This window comes from Parambassis ranga, unplaced genomic scaffold, assembly GCF_900634625.1.
Source record: "Parambassis ranga unplaced genomic scaffold, fParRan2.1 scaffold_137_arrow_ctg1, whole genome shotgun sequence".
Taxonomy (NCBI): Eukaryota; Metazoa; Chordata; class Actinopteri; family Ambassidae; genus Parambassis; species Parambassis ranga.
The window spans coordinates 20,001-25,000 of record NW_021144713.1 but is presented as its reverse complement, the minus strand read 5'-3'; the positions used below and the strand labels follow the sequence as shown (position 1 = coordinate 25,000).

Below are 5,000 nucleotides of genomic sequence, written 5' to 3'. Positions count from 1 at the left end.
GAAAATCCTCGTGCCCCTGGTACCGTCGCGGTCATTGTGTTGCAGTGCTGAGCAGATGTTTGAAGAAAGAAGGAAAGAAAAAAAGGCTCTCTGTCAGCTTTGCTTCTTTTCTTAGACGCGTGTGCGCGCGTCCCAACCACATCTGCCGTAGCCTTTGTAGCCAATAAACAACCTTTGTAGCTTTTGTAGCCCGTCTTCTGTAGTTTTCGTCACCTGCTTTGGTATCAGTCAGGATGTATTTTATGCACGTCTTGCTTCTTTTTGCCCATCAAAGACCAAAAGTGAAGATGTTGGTTAGCAGGTAATGGTGGGGAGAGCGTCTAAGTGTATGTCAGGCGCGGTTACCGTGGTTACCAAAGGCCCAGAATTCGGAGATCAAAGGCAGGAAGGAACCTAACGTCCTCAATTGTCCAAAGATAGAAAAGCTCACAGCACCCGGGATTCCCAGGCGGTCACCCATCCAGGTACTAACCAGGCCCGACTCTGCTTAGCTTCCGAGATCAGACGAGAGCGGGCGTCTCCAGAGCAGTATGGCCGTGAGCTGCTTTCTCCTCAGCTGCGATGTGCTTTTATGCGCGTCATACAGGCGTGGTCACGCTGTGACTCTGACGCGTCGCTGTTTTGCTCCGATAAGAAGATGTAGGAACGCTCTCTGTTAGCTTTGCCCTGCACACTGCCTTCCAACAATGCCCACACTCTCCTGCTCACCCACGCATCCTCCCACGAACCCCACTGCCACCTCGCGCACCGCCACAACCTGTTCACCCACCCTTAATCACCCCTCCCCGGGCTAAACCAAGCAAACCGCGCCGGGAAAATCCTCGTGCCCCTGGTACCGTCGCGGTCATTGTGTTGCAGTGCTGAGCAGATGTTTGAAGAAAGAAGGAAAGAAAAAAAGGCTCTCTGTCAGCTTTGCTTCTTTTCTTAGACGCGTGTGCGCGCGTCCCAACCACATCTGCCGTAGCCTTTGTAGCCAATAAACAACCTTTGTAGCTTTTGTAGCCCGTCTTCTGTAGTTTTCGTCACCTGCTTTGGTATCAGTCAGGATGTATTTTATGCACGTCTTGCTTCTTTTTGCCCATCAAAGACCAAAAGTGAAGATGTTGGTTAGCAGGTAATGGTGGGGAGAGCGTCTAAGTGTATGTCAGGCGCGGTTACCGTGGTTACCAAAGGCCCAGAATTCGGAGATCAAAGGCAGGAAGGAACCTAACGTCCTCAATTGTCCAAAGACTAGAAAAGCTCACAGCACCCGGGATTCCCAGGCGGTCACCCATCCAGGTACTAACCAGGCCCGACTCTGCTTAGCTTCCGAGATCAGACGAGAGCGGGCGTCTCCAGAGCAGTATGGCCGTGAGCTGCTTTCTCCTCAGCTGCGATGTGCTTTTATGCGCGTCATACAGGCGTGGTCACGCTGTGACTCTGACGCGTCGCTGTTTTGCTCCGATAAGAAGATGTAGGAACGCTCTCTGTTAGCTTTGCCCTGCACACTGCCTTCCAACAATGCCCACACTCTCCTGCTCACCCACGCATCCTCCCACGAACCCCACTGCCACCTCGCGCACCGCCACAACCTGTTCACCCACCCTTAATCACCCCTCCCCGGGCTAAACCAAGCAAACCGCGCCGGGAAAATCCTCGTGCCCCTGGTACCGTCGCGGTCATTGTGTTGCAGTGCTGAGCAGATGTTTGAAGAAAGAAGGAAAGAAAAAAAGGCTCTCTGTCAGCTTTGCTTCTTTTCTTAGACGCGTGTGCGCGCGTCCCAACCACATCTGCCGTAGCCTTTGTAGCCAATAAACAACCTTTGTAGCTTTTGTAGCCCGTCTTCTGTAGTTTTCGTCACCTGCTTTGGTATCAGTCAGGATGTATTTTATGCACGTCTTGCTTCTTTTTGCCCATCAAAGACCAAAAGTGAAGATGTTGGTTAGCAGGTAATGGTGGGGAGAGCGTCTAAGTGTATGTCAGGCGCGGTTACCGTGGTTACCAAAGGCCCAGAATTCGGAGATCAAAGGCAGGAAGGAACCTAACGTCCTCAATTGTCCAAAGACTAGAAAAGCTCACAGCACCCGGTATTCCCAGGCGGTCACCCATCCAGGTACTAACCAGGCCCGACTCTGCTTAGCTTCCGAGATCAGACGAGAGCGGGCGTCTCCAGAGCAGTATGGCCGTGAGCTGCTTTCTCCTCAGCTGCGATGTGCTTTTATGCGCGTCATACAGGCGTGGTCACGCTGTGACTCTGACGCGTCGCTGTTTTGCTCCGATAAGAAGATGTAGGAACGCTCTCTGTTAGCTTTGCCCTGCACACTGCCTTCCAACAATGCCCACACTCTCCTGCTCACCCACGCATCCTCCCACGAACCCCACTGCCACCTTGCGCACCGCCACAACCTGTTCACCCACCCTTAATCGCCCCTCCCCGGGCTAAACCAAGCAAACCGTGCCGGGAAAATCCTCGTGCCCCTGGTACCGTCGAGGTCATTGTGTTGCAGTGATGAGCAGATGTTTGAAGAAAAAAGGAAAGAAAAAAATACGCTCTCTGTCAGCTTTGCTTCTTTTCTTAGACGCGTGTGCGCGCGTCCCAACCACATCTGCCGTAGCCTTTGTAGCCAATAAACAACCTTTGTAGCTTTTGTAGCCCGTCTTCTGTAGTTTTCGTCACCTGCTTTGGTATCAGTCAGGATGTATTTTATGCACGTCTTGCTTCTTTTTGCCCATCAAAGACCAAAAGTGAAGATGTTGGTTAGCAGGTAATGGTGGGGAGAGCGTCTAAGTGTATGTCAGGCGCGGTTACCGTGGTTACCAAAGGCCCAGAATTCGGAGATCAAAGGCAGGAAGGAACCTAACGTCCTCAATTGTCCAAAGATAGAAAAGCTCACAGCACCCGGTATTCCCAGGCGGTCACCCATCCAGGTACTAACCAGGCCCGACTCTGCTTAGCTTCCGAGATCAGACGAGAGCGGGCGTCTCCAGAGCAGTATGGCCGTGAGCTGCTTTCTCCTCAGCTGCGATGTGCTTTTATGCGCGTCATACAGGCGTGGTCACGCTGTGACTCTGACGCGTCGCTGTTTTGCTCCGATAAGAAGATGTAGGAACGCTCTCTGTTAGCTTTGCCCTGCACACTGCCTTCCAACAATGCCCACACTCTCCTGCTCACCCACGCATCCTCCCACGAACCCCACTGCCACCTCGCGCACCGCCACAACCTGTTCACCCACCCTTAATCACCCCTCCCCGGGCTAAACCAAGCAAACCGCGCCGGGAAAATCCTCGTGCCCCTGGTACCGGCGCGGTTATTGTGTTGCAGTGCTGAGCAGATGTTTGAAGAAAGAAGGAAAGAAAAAAAGGCTCTCTGTCAGCTTTGCTTCTTTTCTTAGACGCGTGTGCGCGCGTCCCAACCACATCTGCCGTAGCCTTTGTAGCCAATAAACAACCTTTGTAGCTTTTGTAGCCCGTCTTCTGTAGTTTTCGTCACCTGCTTTGGTATCAGTCAGGATGTATTTTATGCACGTCTTGCTTCTTTTTGCCCATCAAAGACCAAAAGTGAAGATGTTGGTTAGCAGGTAATGGTGGGGAGAGCGTCTAAGTGTATGTCAGGCGCGGTTACCGTGGTTACCAAAGGCCCAGAATTCGGAGATCAAAGGCAGGAAGGAACCTAACGTCCTCAATTGTCCAAAGATAGAAAAGCTCACAGCACCCGGGATTCCCAGGCGGTCTCCCATCCAGGTACTAACCAGGCCCGACTCTGCTTAGCTTCCGAGATCAGACGAGAGCGGGCGTCTCCAGAGCAGTATGGCCGTGAGCTGCTTTCTCCTCAGCTGCGATGTGCTTTTATGCGCGTCATACAGGCGTGGTCACGCTGTGACTCTGACGCGTCGTTGTTTTGCTCCGATAAGAAGATGTAGGAACGCTCTCTGTTAGCTTTGCCCTGCACACTGCCTTCCAACAATGCCCACACTCTCCTGCTCACCCACGCATCCTCCCACGAACCCCACTGCCACCTCGCGCACCGCCACAACCTGTTCACCCACCCTTAATCACCCCTCCCCGGGCTAAACCAAGCAAACCGCGCCGGGAAAATCCTCGTGCCCCTGGTACCGTCGCGGTCATTGTGTTGCAGTGCTGAGCAGATGTTTGAAGAAAGAAGGAAAGAAAAAAAGGCTCTCTGTCAGCTTTGCTTCTTTTCTTAGACGCGTGTGCGCGCGTCCCAACCACATCTGCCGTAGCCTTTGTAGCCAATAAACAACCTTTGTAGCTTTTGTAGCCCGTCTTCTGTAGTTTTCGTCACCTGCTTTGGTATCAGTCAGGATGTATTTTATGCACGTCTTGCTTCTTTTTGCCCATCAAAGACCAAAAGTGAAGATGTTGGTTAGCAGGTAATGGTGGGGAGAGCGTCTAAGTGTATGTCAGGCGCGGTTACCGTGGTTACCAAAGGCCCAGAATTCGGAGATCAAAGGCAGGAAGGAACCTAACGTCCTCAATTGTCCAAAGATAGAAAAGCTCACAGCACCCGGGATTCCCAGGCGGTCACCCATCCAGGTACTAACCAGGCCCGACTCTGCTTAGCTTCCGAGATCAGACGAGAGCGGGCGTCTCCAGAGCAGTATGGCCGTGAGCTGCTTTCTCCTCAGCTGCGATGTGCTTTTATGCGCGTCATACAGGCGTGGTCACGCTGTGACTCTGACGCGTCGCTGTTTTGCTCCGATAAGAAGATGTAGGAACGCTCTCTGTTAGCTTTGCCCTGCACACTGCCTTCCAACAATGCCCACACTCTCCTGCTCACCCACGCATCCTCCCACGAACCCCACTGCCACCTCGCGCACCGCCACAACCTGTTCACCCACCCTTAATCACCCCTCCCCGGGCTAAACCAAGCAAACCGCGCCGGGAAAATCCTCGTGCCCCTGGTACCGTCGCGGTCATTGTGTTGCAGTGCTGAGCAGATGTTTGAAGAAAGAAGGAAAGAAAAAAAGGCTCTCTGTCAGCTTTGCTTCTTTTCTTAGACG

The 5,000-nt window shown here is 52.7% G+C and overlaps 6 non-coding genes across 6 annotated transcripts; all 6 read right to left on the bottom strand.

Annotated features, from left to right (window-relative positions):
* Positions 1-423: 423 nt before the first annotated feature.
* On the bottom strand, positions 424-542 carry LOC114429467 (5S ribosomal RNA). The gene has a single exon (XR_003669741.1). It is a non-coding gene; the product is annotated as a 5S ribosomal RNA (ribosomal RNA).
* Positions 543-1,237: 695 nt separating this feature from the next.
* On the bottom strand, positions 1,238-1,356 carry LOC114429465 (5S ribosomal RNA). Its single transcript, XR_003669739.1, has one exon. It is a non-coding gene; the product is annotated as a 5S ribosomal RNA (ribosomal RNA).
* Positions 1,357-2,051: 695 nt separating this feature from the next.
* On the bottom strand, positions 2,052-2,170 carry LOC114429447 (5S ribosomal RNA). Its single transcript, XR_003669723.1, has one exon. It is a non-coding gene; the product is annotated as a 5S ribosomal RNA (ribosomal RNA).
* Positions 2,171-2,866: 696 nt separating this feature from the next.
* On the bottom strand, positions 2,867-2,985 carry LOC114429446 (5S ribosomal RNA). The gene has a single exon (XR_003669722.1). It is a non-coding gene; the product is annotated as a 5S ribosomal RNA (ribosomal RNA).
* Positions 2,986-3,679: 694 nt separating this feature from the next.
* LOC114429474 (5S ribosomal RNA) lies at positions 3,680-3,798 on the bottom strand. The gene has a single exon (XR_003669748.1). It is a non-coding gene; the product is annotated as a 5S ribosomal RNA (ribosomal RNA).
* Positions 3,799-4,492: 694 nt separating this feature from the next.
* Positions 4,493-4,611, bottom strand: LOC114429464 (5S ribosomal RNA). Its single transcript, XR_003669738.1, has one exon. It is a non-coding gene; the product is annotated as a 5S ribosomal RNA (ribosomal RNA).
* Positions 4,612-5,000: the final 389 nt, after the last annotated feature.